The 17,407-nt window shown below is 28.1% G+C and overlaps 1 protein-coding gene across 1 annotated transcript in view; it reads right to left on the bottom strand.

The window, feature by feature from the left end:
- LOC107448738 (uncharacterized) overlaps nt 1-17,407 on the bottom strand; it is a 50,276-nt gene that overhangs the window by 32,501 nt on the left and 368 nt on the right. The gene's annotated exons all lie outside the window — the stretch shown is intronic.

Genomic DNA, 17,407 nt, shown 5'->3' with positions numbered 1-17,407 from the left:
ATAGTATAATTAAGAATTACGTAATTTAAAAGAATGTGGTTTCTCTTTACCTGAAAAACGGTTTGCAGCTGTGCAGGTCAGAGAATTCTCAAAAGCTGGAAGTATTCTCCCACAATTAAATCTATTATGTTATTTTTTATTTTTATTTTTTATTTATTTATTATTTTTTTGTAAATGCACTTAGATTGGTATTAACTCACGCCTTTTCGTGTCAGATGCGGACATTTCTAAATTACAATGGAATTTTCAGTCATGTATTGAGAGATTTGACATTTCATGCTTGGATAGAGGTCTTTAACCCAGGTGTTTGAACTTCGAGATTTTTTTACCTGATTCACGGTGAACTCGCAGAATATTTAATCAATCTATGTATTTGGTTTGATGATATATTTCACAATTAATGAAATGTTTATTCTTAAGAGACGATTTTTCTTTAATTTTTAATTGATTTTCTTCAATCTTTATTAACATATGTCGCAGGCTAATAAAAAAAAAAGTAGGAAGAAATCTCTTGGAAATGGAGAAAAAAAATTCTTTTAGCAAATGGTGCTTGCATTTTGCAATGCACCTTATTACGCTATAAAAAGTACCGGCTTTTTAAAAGCATCATTCTTAAAATTAATTTTACCGTAAAATCCATTTTTATCTTAAAATTTTACACCTTATATTTCACAGTGATAATTAATTAACTAAGTGATTCAGTGATTTTACTATAAATATTACTATAAAAATTATGGCTTATGAAATCTTTTGTTTCGTAAAATTTTATTGTAGTAATAGATTTTTCGGTAAAAACTAATCCTGGACTCTGGATGCATTTTACAGTAATTTTATCCGGGTTTCTTTTTTACAGTGTAGTTGAATAGTTTTGAACTAGTTCAGCATTTTCTAAATTGCCTGATGTTTTGTTGACTCTTAACAAAATATCACACAATTATTAAAGATACAGAATATCTTTGATAATTAGATAATTATCAAAGAATTACTCAATCAAACTGAATTTAATTAGGCTTATTAGAACAAACCAGGCCATTTACAGTAAGCTTTCATTACTCTCGGATTATTGCAAACTGCCGGAAATAAATAAAGCTATTTGAGAGCAATGGTAGATTTATTTTCTTAAAGTAAATGGACTCACTGCAATAATATAACAGAATCATGCTAATAAGAAATATAGAGATTTTTCCAAACAGCCTGGCGCATTGTAAAAATGCTGGTGGTTTCTCGCGTATAATTGGATTTGTCAATTAGTCTACGCATGCAACATGTACAAGACTAGAAAGTAATTTCTATTTCATGCAGGATGTTTCTTGATGCGTTTATTAATAGTTTTTACTTAAGTTAAATCAGACTTTGAAATATTTTTTGATTAAAGACTTTGATTGTGAACTTTGATTTTGATCTTAGACTTTGAAATATTTTTTAATTAATCAGACTTTGAAATATTTTTTTTAAAAACTCGATTTAATCATTTAATTAACCCTAGGAAGACTAAAATACCTATTTTGCCCAAAAGCAGTCAAAATGACTGCATTGTGGAAGAATAACTAATGTATAAAGAAAATTGTTTAAAATTAATTTTTAATATTTTTGATATTATTTCCAGTTATATTACAAGTTATTAGTAAATATTAACAATAAAAAATTATATGTTGAACAAAAAGTCACAAAATTCTAAGAAACTGTGTCATCATTGTTTTTCTAATTGAAACTAAAAAGCAGTCAAAATGACTTCCTTGGACAATCTAGTGTTAATCAAAAATCATAAGGCGCGTATAAGGAAAAAGTCTTAAAAACAACGACAATTATTACATAAGTTTGTTATGCATGCTGTCAATTTTAGAATTAAATAGGTTTATTTTAATGTTAATTGGTTATCGATGAAGTTATGGTTACTGCGCGTATGGAAAATACAGATTTGGGAAAATATTTTTTAAAATCTAGTAAAGTTTATTTTACCTATAAACGCGTCAATGCAAATCAAATTTGTGTGAATTTCGACTAACACTTTAAGAAAAATATCATTAAGTTAGTATACATTTAGATCATGTTAATTTTTATCTTTAAAAAATGGAAATTTCACTGTTGTGTTGCTTTCTAATGAACTTCATTACAAAAAACTGTTTGTATTAATTTAGTTCCGACTAAGTTTTTAAACCGGAAAACATTATTGAACAAAATTAACATTCTATCCAGCACCTGAGAAAAAAGAAATGAAAATCTGATTAAAAGCAATAAACACAAGAATTAACAACGTTAGATTGCAGTGCGAACGCGACTTGTAAGTTGTATATCCAGATTTAAAGGGGTCACAGTTGGCAGGATACGGCGGAGCAAATCACCTTTTAGAACTGGATTTAAATGACAACAAAAATTGAACAATGCTGTTTCTGAAAGCTGCTTTGTTTCCTTGAGAAATAATTTTGTGCATTTCACCATTTAGTAGCATTTCGCCAACGGTCATATACAGTTTGTTGACTGATGCCATTTCTCGTAAAATCTTCTCAAATATTATGTCATTAGGAGCCTTTTTCTCACAATGCATGAGAAAGCTCTCCTGAGTTGTGTTAAATCTCATCTCAGGTCATTCACATTTAGGGTCCAAATGGTTATTTTTCCATGCACAAACGTGCTACACATCACTTCTTTCTCATTAAAATATTGTTTTCGATCCATTATTGAATGTGAGCTTGGCGAGATAATTTTCCATAACACTATGTTTATTTATACTGAAACAAACAGTAAATATTTCATAATCATTGGTTTCTAAATGAGAAGCATATTTCTTTATTTATTCTAAATTTCTGTTTACTTGAAAATGTTTTAGTAGTTCATAGCAGAAGACATTCATTAGGATTCTAATTTATCAGCACGTAAATATATAATTTCAAAAACAAAAATCCACAGGAAAAAGTTGTTAGAATACTCAGGTAAAAATAAGACATGAAAAAAGTTTAATAAAAAAGATAGTATTAAACTAAACTGATACGTAGAAATATGAAGAAAAAAATCTGAATCGTACGGGTGTTTTTGATAATTACAAACTCCTGCAAGAAATGAGACGACTAAGTAAAGTTAGCTAACGCAAAATAAGAAAACTAAAATTTAATTCTTATAAAGCTAACATGAACATTTAAACAAAGGCATTGTGCGCAGTCTGTAAATTTGAAACGGAATACCTGAATAACTTTTGACCAAATTATCGGATTTTTACGTATTAACATGCAATTTTTATGTTTAATATGCAAACTTATAAGTGAAGACGCTATTTTAAGTTACGAAATCAGACACAAAAGCGAGCTTTCATTGAATAATATACCATTTTCCGATTGGATTCTTCACCATCAAAATATAGGGGAAGTGGTAGAGAAGTTTCAGAGTTATAATACAGTTAAACCCCGCTATAGTGAACCTTCAAGGGACCGAAATTTTGATTCACTGTAACCGGGAGTTCTCTATATCCGTACTGCAAGCAATTTTAACTAATTTTTTCGAACTGCTCCCTTTTATTACACATTATTTAAATAATTGACCAAGAAAAAGAAAAACAAAAATGATCAAAAATCAATATGTAGTAAAAAAATTTGTTAACTTTTATTTTTATTACTCTTCGTCTTGCGTACAGAAAACTTAGGGATGGCATTTATTTAGCGATGGGAAACTGAGAAGAAGTAAACAGGGAAAAATGTTTATGGCTACATTCCACTCAATAGATGGTTTTAAAAGTCGGTATATGTATAGAGAGTAGAAATTTCAAAATTACCAAAAAATGAAGAAGGAAAAATCAGTCGATGACAGAAAAAAGTTCATAATATCCAATTTCCTCTCTTCTTTTGTTTCACTATATCCACAAAAAATATTATTATATGTGTAGAGTAAGGCACGGGAGCTAAAATTCTGTTCACTATATCCGGGAGTTCAGTATAAACCATGTTCACTATAGTGGGATTTGACTGTATTACAAAAAAGAGTTCGAAGAAAGTTGGGCAAAACCGAGTAATTAGGTTTTTTTTTTCCTAAGAGACTCTGAAATCAAAGTTTCGTGTTTATTAAGTTGTAGTGTTAATTAAAGGTTAGTGTTTATTTGAATGAAAAAAATAGCCTCTTAGGTTTGAAAATAAAATTATTCAATTAAAAAAAACTTTTGAAGGAAACGTTATTAATTTTTTGTAAGTACGCTGATATCTGGTTTTATCTGACCTAGCCGGATGAAACAGGTAAATAATTAAAAAAGAAAATGAAAAAAAAAACATGTTAAANGGAAAACATTATTGAACAAAATTAGCATTCTATCCAGCACCTGAGAAAAAAGAAATGAAAATCTGATTAAAAGCAATAAACACAAGAATTAACAACGTTAGATTGCAGTGCGAACGCGACTTGTAAGTTGTATATCCAGATTTAAAGGGGTCACAGTTGGCAGGATACGGCGGAGCAAATCACCTTTTAGAACTGGATTTAAATGACAACAAAAATTGAACAATGCTGTTTCTGAAAGCTGCTTTGTTTCCTTGAGAAATAATTTTGTGCATTTCACCATTTAGTAGCATTTCGCCAACGGTCATATACAGTTTGTTGACTGATGCCATTTCTCGTAAAATCTTCTCAAATATTATGTCATTAGGAGGCTTTTTCTCACAATGCATGAGAAAGCTCTCCTGAGTTGTGTTAAATCTCATGTCAGGTCATTCACATTTAGGGTCCAAATGGTTATTTTGCCATGCACAAACGTGCTACACATCGCTTCTTTCACATTAAAATATTGTTTGCAATCCATTCTTGAATGTGAGCTTGGCGAGATGATTTTCCATTACACTATGTTTATTTATACGGAAACAAACAATAAATATTTTATATACATTACATATACATATATTATTTCATATACATAAATTAGAAGCATATTCCTTTTTTTTTATTCTACATTTCTGCTTACTTGAAAATGTTTCAGTATCTCATAGCAGAAGATATTCATAAAGATTCTAATTTATCAGCACGGAAAGATATAATTTCAAAAACAAAAATGCACAGAAAAAAGTTGTTAGAGTAGTCAGGTAAAATTATGACATGAAAAAAAGTTTAATAAACAAGATAGGGTTAAAATAAACTGATACGTAGAAATATGAAAAAAATCTGAATTATACGGGCGTTTTCGATTATTACAAACTCCTGAAAGAAATGAGACGACTAACTAAAGTTAGCTAACGCAAAATAAAAAAACTAAAATTTAATTCTTATAAGGCTAACATGAACATTTAAACAAGGGCATTGCACTCAGTCTGTTAATTTAAAACGGAATACCTGAATAACTTTTGACTAAAGGATTGGATTTTTACGTATTAACATGCAATCTTTATGATTCAAGTAATATGCAAACTTATTAGTGAAGACGATATTTTAAGTTACGAAATCAGACACAAAAGCTAGCTTTCACTGAATAACATACCATTTTTCGATTGGATTCTTAACCATCAAAATATAGGGGAAGTGGTAAGGAAGTTTCAGAGTTATAATATTACAAAAAGGAATTCGGAGAAAGTTGGGCAAAACCGAGTCCTTAAAGTTCTTTTTTTCGTAAGAGACTTCGCAATCAAAGTTTAAATGTTCATTAAGTTTTAGTGTTAATTAAAGTTTAGTGTTAATTAAGTGTTCATTTGAATGAAAAAATATCAATTAGACTTCAATCATATTTTCCAAGCAATTAGACTTGAAGTATTATGAAAACCCAATTTTATTCGACTGAAAAGCTCTTAGTTGTATACCTTAAGTTTCATTTAACAGGTGAAAGAAAGGCTTGGCATATTTTAAACATGATGTAAAAACTGTATGTTTTAACAACTGAAAACTATTGATGAACCCATTTAAAAAATCTTCCAGCAATTAGATATTAGAAAATTAAATTGACAAAAAAAAATCGCAACTTTTCTAATCGAATTTTTAAAAACACTGTCCTCGTCAAACAGTTTATCTGTTTTTGATTAATCTCTAAATATCCTGACGACTGGCTGCAAGTAGTTTCGTGTGATTTCTGATAAATGCAGTTAGTCATGAATACGGGATCCCGGTTTTATTCCTTTACCCGGCTTAGTCAAACTCTCTTATATTTCTTAACATTTAATTTCTCCAGAACTACTCAATTGATTTTTTTTTAAATTTTTTATTTTTATTTTGGTAATTAAAATTTAATTTTAAATTATTAGAAAATTTGTTTAACCTATAATTCATAATTTATTTGATCATTATTAAATGAAGTAATAAAAAATTATAAATAATCATAAAAAAATACTTCTGATCATCTTCGAAAGTTCTTGAGACATGGTGAAATATGAAAAAAGAAAAATTGACACATTTCGCTATTTAAGTAGCTAATTTCTTAGTAATTATACATTATCTTTTTTCATGGCTAAATGTATCTAATGGGTCAGAAGATAGCTCCCTCTCTTTCCAGTGAGGTGACCCAGGTTCGAATCCCAGCGATGGCTGGCCGAAACGAATTCCGCACCCAGCTCGCACCGACCCAGTGCTGACGTGAAATACCCTCGGTAGTATATCGTGGGGTAGAGTCTTCTTGCCACCAGGCTAACCATGGGAGGTTTTCGTGGTCTTCCTCTGCATGTAATGCAAATGAGGATTAGTTTTATAAATAAAAGTCTTCCACGAAGGCAAATTTCTCCCTATACTTGATTCAAGAGTTTTCTTGTCTTCTGGATAGAGTTCAACATTACAAGGCTACGGAGTTGTACATTAGCAGTCGTATACTCAAAAATTGGGTCAGCTGTTCAACAACGATTATAAAATAAAATAAATAAAAAATGGATCTGATGAATGAAAATATCATTTTTGCAGATTTAGGTCCGTTTCTATATTGTGTAAAGGACCTAATATTCATGAATGTAGCCAGACCGATGGAATTTCCTTTTCGTGTTGGCAAGAAAGACCAGAAATTTGAAATATTAAGCGAGTGAGCAGCCTTAAGCACGAAAGAGAAAACCAAACTAAAAAAACTACTAACTAATCTACACAACGACATTTTCAAAAAAAAAGAAAAAAAAATCTATTTCAATCATGAACTATTTTTATTTAGACATGTCTCTTCAATTATTATAAATGAAGCTTTTAGCCATTTTTTTTCTAGAACGAGTTCCTTTGATTTATTATTTAATTTAATTTAGTTCACTTTGCATCTTCAAACTCCCTAATTTACGATTGTGTATGTAAATTTTCAGAGCTGTCACTTTTATACTACTACTTAATTTGAAAAACGTTGCTCATTTCTTAAAATTTTTATCAAATTTAAATAAAAAAAATCATACCTTTTTCCTTTTCTTACAATTTACGAGAAAAATGCAGGAAGGCAGTAAAATAATCGCCAATATATTACATTTGCCAATGATGCTTAATTAATTGTGGTAATAAATTTTTTTATAGCCAAAATGTATACAAATCAAAGGTTTCACAGGATGTATATGCCTCCTACATTTAGAATTTTATTTGATAAAGAGTACTATCATATTCACAAAAAACTGTACCAAAATAAACTGGCATTGAATGAGCGAACAAAGCGAGGATAAAGGAACTGCGAATGCAGCGAGCAGTTGTTGAAACCCCCTAGTTAATGAACATAATATAAAAAGCACACTTTAACCAAACTTTTGCTTCAAAATAAAATTAAAAATTTATTATTCACAAACAATTTTCCAATTACCTGCAACTTAAAGTTGCAATTCATAGAAAATCACTCATTCAAAAAGGATAATGATCAAATAATGATGTTACAAATGCTTTTTGATAAACTTTGTTTGCTTGTTTTGATAAACTTTAAAAAAAACCTAAACATCCTTATCACAGATTAAGATGTACCGATATATTAGATATGCTGCATTCAAAATCAGCACTGGAAAAAGTCAAGAAATATAACATTCAGTATTATTGCCCCATATCGTTTGGGGCAATAATATCACGATGCACCAAAAGAAGATTTTAATGGGCAATTTAGAGTTACTGACCTCTACAATTTCCGAATAAAAAGCAGATAAATATAAAAGGCAACAACACTAAAACAATAATAAATGTATAAAATAAATTCTAAATTCACTCAGGCTTGAAAATAAAGTGGCAATTATATAAAAGTTTTATGATTCCCTTTGGGAAAAATACCGATTTTATTTGGTCAAAATTTCTGAAATCATTTATATAACTAAGGCATTGGAGAATAGTAAATAAAAAAGAGAAGATTATTGTGGGTTATTGGGAGAATATATTTAATATGAAATTGATTGCTGAATAAGACATTTTTTGAAAAACAATTCAAGCGTTGAAAAGGTTTATGATATAACTCTCTTTATCACAAAAGTTAAAAAAATTTTTATTTACCGAGTAAATTTATTTTAACCCATTTGTGCCTAGCGTCTGTTTAAACGAACAATTCAATTTTTTTAAAATAAAAAATATAAAAACTAAAACTCAAGTGTATTATTATTATTTATTTTGCAGAACACTTCAGCTCTGTCCATCATAAAATATTAACAAATACTGTGAATTTTTATATTTAAATTTTAAGTTTTAGAACACTGTCTTTTTTTTAGCTTAAGTGGATGATAACGGAAAGAAATATCAACTTAATTTAGACAAATATATATTTGCGGTAATAAGTAAGTAAATAATAATATTTACAATTTTTCAAAGCGGGTGTTTGTAATATATACGGCACTTTTTGTGACAAGGAGATAATTTATTAGCTAATGTACTTCGTTTTTAAAAATTTAATTTAAGAATAAAAAATCTTAAAATATTAATAAAGCAAAATAATAATGTCAAATAAATAATTCAAATGAATAGTTAATATTAAATATGAAATAAATAGTTAATGTAAAATAAAGAGTTCAATTGAGTAATTAATATCAAATATCCAATTAATAGTTAATGTCAACCGAATAGTTCAAATGAATGCATCGCTGAATTAAAATTTAATTTGCTATACAAATAGTTAATTTATGTATTGCAGATTCTGTAAGCTTTAAAATAATTTGTTCTCCTTTTTAATACATTATCTTCAAGATACCGGCTATTGATCATAAAAATGTGAATTTGAAAACGTAATTTTAATTCAAGCTGAATAAATACGTGGCAAATTATATAATATTCTAATTACATACGTATATGCAAATTAAATTTATTATTAGTGTGATATTTTCTTAAACATCTTTTGAATTTTGTTAAGCTGTTTTCCTTAAAATTGAAGATGAATTTTAAATGATAAATTACTTCGAAAAAAATATAAGGATTTTAATAAGTTTTATGTAATATTGCATGAATATATTGAAATGGAAAGGTAGATCCAAACAAAAATATTATTCCTAACAAAAATTAAAAAGTTTACTTAATGTTTTAAATAGTTAATTTACATACCAGATAAATCAATTTAAGAAATATCTCAATTGATTCTTATTTTTTCCAACACTAAATATAGCTGCAAAACTTTTATACTGAGTATTTTTACTTTAGATAAAAGCAATAATGAAAAATATCCCATAAAGTAATGAATTGATTTATGTTAATTTAAAGAGCAAAGGACTTAAATCTTAACTTTTTTTTTACATCTTATCGCAGTAGAAAATGTTTAGTATTTCCCACGTAAATTATTATGATCAGCCTTTCCAATACTTGTAATTGCAAATATTGTGACAATAAACATCGAACTACTATCGGTTACGTAAAACACGAAAAGAACATTATAGCATGAGTTTAACCAGAAAAAAAAAATCAGTAAGGTCACCCACTATAAACATTTCACTGAAATTTTCTTTTTCATTAACCATTAGTCCGCAAATAATTCCGTTGTTCCATTCAAGGTAAGAAAAAACAATGGCGGCATTTTAATCTATTGTTTCAACCAGGTGCAAACACGCCTCTTTCGAAGTGCTTAAAACTTTTTTAAAACCATGTTTTGTTTGTAGTGCATTGAAGAGTAATGATTAACAAGAACATAATTGAGTTTAGAGAAACTTGCACAAGTATTAACATCTGTGTATAAAAATAAACATGTTAATGTTTATCATGTTAATGTATGTTAATGTTAAGTGTATAATAATAAGCATCATCATCAAAACTTAACCCCGTCTTGACCCGTCAGGGGGCATCCGGAGAAAACTGCACGCGCGTAACCTCTCAGTGAAAAAAAAAGAGGATTCAAAAAAGTAGGCTTGGTGGCGATCCATGGCAACACAGGTCTCAAAGAATTTAGTGAAATCTTAAAATTAACAATAGTAGTTACTCAGAAAATAGAATTTAGGAGTTTGAGTGTTCAAACATAATAGGCGAGGTAATCAAAAAAAAAAAAAAGTAGCATTGAAAAAAGGTAACAAACATATTGTGATGATGAAAAGTACCAGAATTTGTCCAAAGCCCATGAAAACAGATACAATTTCAAAAAGAAGAGTTACGGTGATATAATAATAAGCATGTATAAATGTAATAAATTATGACTTTTTAAAATTTTCGTTATTTATCGCCTTAATTTTATGAAATAATTCTATGCCAACACTTTGCGAGTAAAGATATCGAGCTATTTTTTATTTTTTTGTGATATTCGATATTTTACGTAAATAAATTTAAACAAAAAAGCAAGTGACTCTTAAAAATGATTTTGAGCCAGTATGGTTGCTTTAAATCATTGAGGAGGTGTCCAACAATTTAAATAAAATAAAATGAAATAAATGAATAAAAAGTCATAAAAACAATGAATTAACGTTTCCATTTAAACATGATATGTTTTTTTTAAAGTCACGTTTTAAAAAAAAAGTATTGCTTAAAAAAGTCGTGAAAGAATTCATTCGTACTTAAAATGGATACTTTCAAATCAGTGGCACGCAAAAGACATTGATAGAAAACATACATAAAATCTTGATTCAAGAAATAACTACAATCATTTCGGCAAGCTGTTTATGTTTAACACAAGGTAACTAGTAGTTCTGTTGTGTTGTTTAACTCAAGGTAGTAAAGAACAATAACGGCATTCTTTTCTCCTGTTTCAATGATGCGCGGGCACGCCTCAATTCAGAACATTACTTAATTAAAAATTAATAATTTTTTTAAAAGTATTCTTCATCTCTTATAACAATGGATTATAAGCTTCAAATTGTTTTAGTTGTCTCTGAAATCCTTCAAACTAAGTACATTGACGCCCATGTATAGAGGCCAAATGCTCTCGTCTGATCTTAGTGAAAATGTTTTATAATAAATCAATTATATAAAAATGTCATGATCAATTGATTTAACTTCCTCTTTTAAATCATTAATTCTTAAACAACATGTAGACATAATCACGTGCCGCCATGGCACAGTGTGTAAGGAACTTGGAAGAACTTGGGTTTGATACCCGGTGACGGCTTGAAGCCCATCAAGCTTCAGATCAATAGGTACCAGCTTATGTTTGAAATAAAAGCAATAAAAAAGTTAACCCTATTGCCATTATCTTACAGTTGGTCATGAAATTAAAGAGCCTTAACCCACACGACACCCTGGCTGTTTCGCGAATTTTATTGATATATTAATGCATTTCTCATTAATAAATTTAAATTTAATGCAATAGATTCTTTGAAACGATACGAACTAAGTTTTATTTCTTTAAATCGTTAAGCGTAACTCAATTTTTTTTTTAAAAAAAGGCCTAATTAAATGTCAAAAATAATAAAAATAGTATCTGTTCATAAAAAGCCGCCGTTTTAAAATGACGGGTACTTACTACTATCAGTGACACGCAAGAAGTAACGTAAAATTAACATAAAATCATAATTCGAAAAATCTTTTTAAATATTTCGGTTGTATAGTAGTTATTCCCCATATTGTTAAACACGAATAATAGCAACGTTTAGTTACTCAAGGTAGATAACAACAATAACGGCATTGTTATCCCTTGTTGCAACTATGCATGAACATGCCCTATGCAGAGCACTACTTCATCAAAAACTATTTTTTAAAAAACTCTAACACAGAAAGGGCTATTAGTTGGCGATACTTAGTGTCAATGAAATCCTTCAAAACTATATTGACGCTCAAGTATAGAGGTCTATTGTTTACGTCTACCGTTACGGAAAAAGTGTGTAACAAAACAGTTATAGTAATGTCACGATCAATTGAATTAACCTGATCTTGAAAGTCATTAATATATAAATGACATGTATACAATATAGGAGCCGTAAAGGCATAGGAGTTAAAGCTCTGAGGCTTTCAATTTGAAAGACTGGAGTTTGATTTCTGGTACAGCTTGAAGCGGACCCAATTTTTAGTTGATGGGCACCATATTGTTTAGGAAGTAAAGGTGGTCGGTATGCAGTGTGGAACGCATTGCTATCCTCCTACCGTTGGTCATAGAAATCTTAACTCCCTGGCCCTCAAAAGACGGCTGTGGGAATGCTTTATTTTATAGATATATTTAATGCATTTTTCATGAATTTAAATTGAAACAATAGATTTTTAAAAACGATGCAAACTCAGTTTTGCATCTTTAAATCCTAACGCTTGACTAAAAATTAGAAAACAATAATAGAAAAAAAAAAACAAAATTAAATGCCAAAATTATAAAACTATATTATCTGGTCTTAAAAAGGTCACCTTATTAAAATTATGTGACAACAAAGGCCAAGCAGTGTAAAATTAACATAAAATCATAATTCGTAGAATCAATACAAATATTTCAGTTATATAGTAGCTTTTCCCTTTTATGTAAAATACAAATAACTAGTAGTCACAGTTAGTTGTCTTTACTCAAGGTACTGTTAAGAATAATAACGGCATTCTTATTCTTTTTAATCTCAATGATGTGCGAACACGCCTCATGCAGAACACGCTACATCATCAAAAACTATTTTTTTTTTAAAGTATTCTTCAATCCTAACAAAAGGGTTATTAGTTTTAGATACTTAGTGTCAATGAAATCCTTCAAAAATATATCAACGCCCGCATATGGAGGCCGAATATTAACGTCTTCCGCTAACGGAAAAAGTATGTAACAAAATCAGTGATATGAATGTCACGATCAATTGATTTAACTTCCTCTTGAAAGTTATTAAATATTTAAATCACGTAAGATACATTTAAAGCAGGAATGATCCACGCATCTAGATCAGGTGAATTAAGGCAAGAAATATTCAAGGTCGAAAAGGTGTCTTATCGTAACAATCAAAGCAGGTGATGTCTGTTCTCGGAATATCAACAAATTCTCTCCGGTAATTTATTCGAATAATTAAGCGAGGTAGTTAAGTTTAAGAAATTATATGTGTCATGAATTACAGTAGAAATATGTATGGCTCCTTAAATATTAATTTGTAAATTTTGGAAAAAAATAATGTATCGTTTCTCCAAAATAGGTTCAAGCTCACATATTAAGCTCCAAAAATAGGTTAAATTTCGGTGTCTTGGTTAAAAAAACTTGCATGGTAATCGATTTGATGTAAATTTTTTTTAATATTTAATGTTCGGGTAATATATAAAAATAGAAAAAATCCTCTGTGAATTTGAACTTGAGCCGCTACATGATTCTCTTTTGCTCTACAAGTTCTCCTGTCTTCCGAGTTATGCAGAAAATTACACCCGTTATGATGAAAATGTTATTGCTTTAAAACTTTTATTTAGATAAACTATTTATCGAACGGATAAAGTTGAATATGATAAAAAATGTAGATACTTAAATTTTAATAATATGCGGCTTCTAAACCTTATTTTCTAAATAATCGTTTAATAAAAAAATATATCTTTTATTTTCTTAAAAAAATAAATGCGAAATTAGTTTTTAAATTTAAGAATAACATTTTGAACAATAAATATGAATTAATATTTTTATTATTTTTAAGAAATAATAGTCATGTCTAGTTTTCTATTAAATGTCTAGTTTTCTATTAATTTTTGTTTTCATTAATTTTGTTCTCACTAATTGGCTGAAATGCTCTATTTTGATACTTTGTTGTTCAAGAGATATTGATAAGTGTGTCCAATGAAACACTATCTGAGAAATTTGATGCTATCTCTGTTTTAAAATGCCTGTTCAGTGTATTATTAAAACTAGGGAGCACCACATGTTCGCTGCCGCTCGATAACACCCAAGGTTTGCTTTACGCTCGCCCGTGTTTCTTAAAAAGCTGAAGTTATTCACTTGAAGTTCATTCTTCAGCTTATAATTATTTTTCGAAATATTTCAGTAAAAATAAAGCAATTTCGTTGCTTCATATGAAAATATATATATTTCTTGTTTCTCAACTTTTAAACGATCACAAAACAAAATGTTTAAGCATATTTAAAAATGTTATTCAACTAGATTAAAGAGCTTTAGCGCTCTAATACAAATCAAATGTAAGTCAGTAGCAAAGAAAATTTTTTAATTCAGAATTTGTTTTAGTACATAAGTATTTATAAAATATTGAAGTAATAGTGAGTATTTATTTTAAAGTTCTTTTTTTTTTGTAACAAAGTACTAAGTTTTTATTTTTGGCAAATTTATTAATTAATTCAAAACATGGTATCCAATACTAGGTAAGTTCAAATATAAGAATGCAAACATAAGATAAAGAAGAAACTTGAACTCGTTCACTTCTTTTTAGTGCAGCTTTTTTAAAAAAAATTAGGTTTTACGTTATTTTGGAGAGAAATAAAATTTTTCCATTCATATACGCTTGATTGGATAATAGGAATTTCGAATGCGTAAATTTAATTTTGTGAACAAGGTGTGACTGTGAGTTTAGTAAATATAAAAGAAGAGAACATTTTTGTCCAACGAATAAGTGATTCGGTGCAAATTTTTGATTGAAGCGAATTGATGAAACATATTTCGCGAATTAAGGATCATGTATAATATTTCTTTTGCTATCAGCTTGATCGGATGATAGCAATTTCGAATGTATAATTTAAATTTTTAAAAAGTGGTGTGGCGGAGAGTTTAGTAGATATAAAAGAGGAGAAAATATTTGTCTCACGAATAAAGGATTCGATGTTAATATCTGATCGAAGTAAGTTGAAGAATTTCTTGAATTAAGGATAAAATAATATTTCTATTCTCATCCAATTGATCTGATGAAAGCAATTTCCAACGTGTGATTTTGATATTTTAAAAGTGGTGTGACGTAGAGTTTAGTAAATATAAAAGAAGAGAAAATATTTGTCTCACGAATAAATGATTTGATGTAAATATCTGATTGAAGTAAATTGAAGAATTTCGTGAATTAAGGATAAGATAATGTTTCTATTCTCACCCAAATGATCTGATGAAAGCAATTTCGAACGTGTGATTTTGATATTTTAAAAGTGGTGTGAGGATGAGTTTAGTAAATATAAAAAGAGAGTAAATTTTTGGTCTAAGGAATAAATGGTTCACTGAAAACTTTTGGTCGAAGTAAATTGAAGACACACATTTCGTGAATAAGGATTAGGGATGAAATTTCTATCCATGTGAGCTTGATTTGTCTAGGAGATGAATGATTCAATTAAAATTTTTAATAGAAGTAAATCAAAGAAACAAGATTTTGTGAATTGAGGATGAAGAATAATGATATTTGAATTCACATGTTATTTCATAAATAAAGCAAATGTTACATTTTATTATGAGGCAATGCACTGATAATTTTAAGACATTATTTATAATGTTTATTAAAATCACATAATCTTATACGTAACTGCGTAAACGTTTTAGGTAAATATTAAAATATTATAATCTAAAATAAATGGTGTGTGAATAGAATTATTATAATACCGATTTTTGGATTTGATAAAGCTAATTATCGTAATTAAAATGCTCTTTTTACTGAAAATTATGCTCTTGTGGTAGCATATTCGAAAAGAATGTTTTGGTAAAACCAAGAAATGAATTAAAAGAATATCTTGAGATAATGCAAAAAGCGCATTCTAACTGTTTGAGATCTATGTGTCAGAATTTTATTTTTCTATCTGATTAAGTTAGTCTTAAGGAAAATGTGCAATATGTTCATCTTGAAAAAAAAATTATGAATAAGATGTAACTACACAATGAGAAAATGTACAATGTAAAAAAGTATATTGGTATTTAAAGCATTACATACACTTAATTATAACAAAATAGAATTAATACTTAAACTATTTTAAGCTTAAGTACTAAATTCAAAATTCATTTAGAATTGGATTATTTTTCTTTGCAAAGAGTCAGAACTTAACATTCAGTGCACAAACATACTATGATTAGATGACTTAAAATATTATAATTTATCATTGTTACTGTTTCAAGAAAAAATTCGTTTTACAATTTAATTATTTGTGTTTTCCAATTTTATGAATTTAGCATGTTTCTTATTACCATAAATAATTTAATATTACAAGTTTTATACATTTTTATGAACTATCTCTGTTTCTGGGTAATTCATTTTTAAATAATTTTATTCGTTTGACCAAAGCAATAATCATAAAATTAAATATCGAAGTAATTCATTATTATTTTGTGTTGTCTTGGAAATACTTAATAAGTATCATAATTATGAGGCATCACACTTTCAGCATTGCAGAAAATAAATAAATAAAAATTATTGGAAAACTATCAGCATTTTTAAAATTTGTTATTTCAATTATTTATAAATAAATAAAAATAACTTTGTAATATAATTACTTAAAAACTTTAAATTTTATTTTTAATAATAATAAATATAATTAATTTTTATGATATGAGTTTTACTATTAAATTATTTTATAATTCATTAATCGAAATTGCTAAAGTTGTAAGTAATGCAAGGGCATAGAGAAGCAGAAGAAATTTTTCGAGGGGCGTGAATTATTTTAAATGCCATTTGGTAATCAAATCTATATTCCAACGCAGATGGTTACATATATTTTTTAAAGTTTTTGAAAACCTAATTTTTATTTGGGATGAAATTAAAGAGGGGTTTAGAAAATTGGAAAAATATATTGAAAGAACTTAAGTTCTTTTAAATCTCAAATCAAATCTATATTTGATCAAATCTACATTTTAAGTTCCAACATATTCTGTAAATTTTTTCTTTACTATCAATTATGTACCAACGAAATCATAAATTTTAAACATTTCTTTTTGAAAATGCCCCAAATGAAATGCTGATTTATTTATAGATAAGTTAAAAATATAGGGAAAAAAGATATTTGAAGGAGAAGAAAAAATTATAAAAAAAAATGTTTTTAAAAATTATTCACTAATTTAATAAGAAATTAAAATTTGTGGATATCTTTTTTCGGACATAATCATGTGTGCTGATGATGAGATTATATCTTTTCTTTATTTTATTTTACTTTCCAATTTTTTTAAAGTTTCAAAATTTTTTTAAAAATTTTAAATAATCTATAAAAACATTTTTTAATAATTTTCTCTCTCTCTTTCTCCCCCTCTCTCTCTCTCTCTCTCTCTCTCTCTCTCTCTCTCTCT

Source organism: Parasteatoda tepidariorum, chromosome 1, assembly GCF_043381705.1.
Source record: "Parasteatoda tepidariorum isolate YZ-2023 chromosome 1, CAS_Ptep_4.0, whole genome shotgun sequence".
NCBI lineage: Eukaryota > Metazoa > Arthropoda > Arachnida > Araneae > Theridiidae > Parasteatoda > Parasteatoda tepidariorum.
The sequence above is the reverse complement of the archived record's forward strand: the minus strand, read 5'-3'. Positions and strand labels throughout refer to the sequence as shown.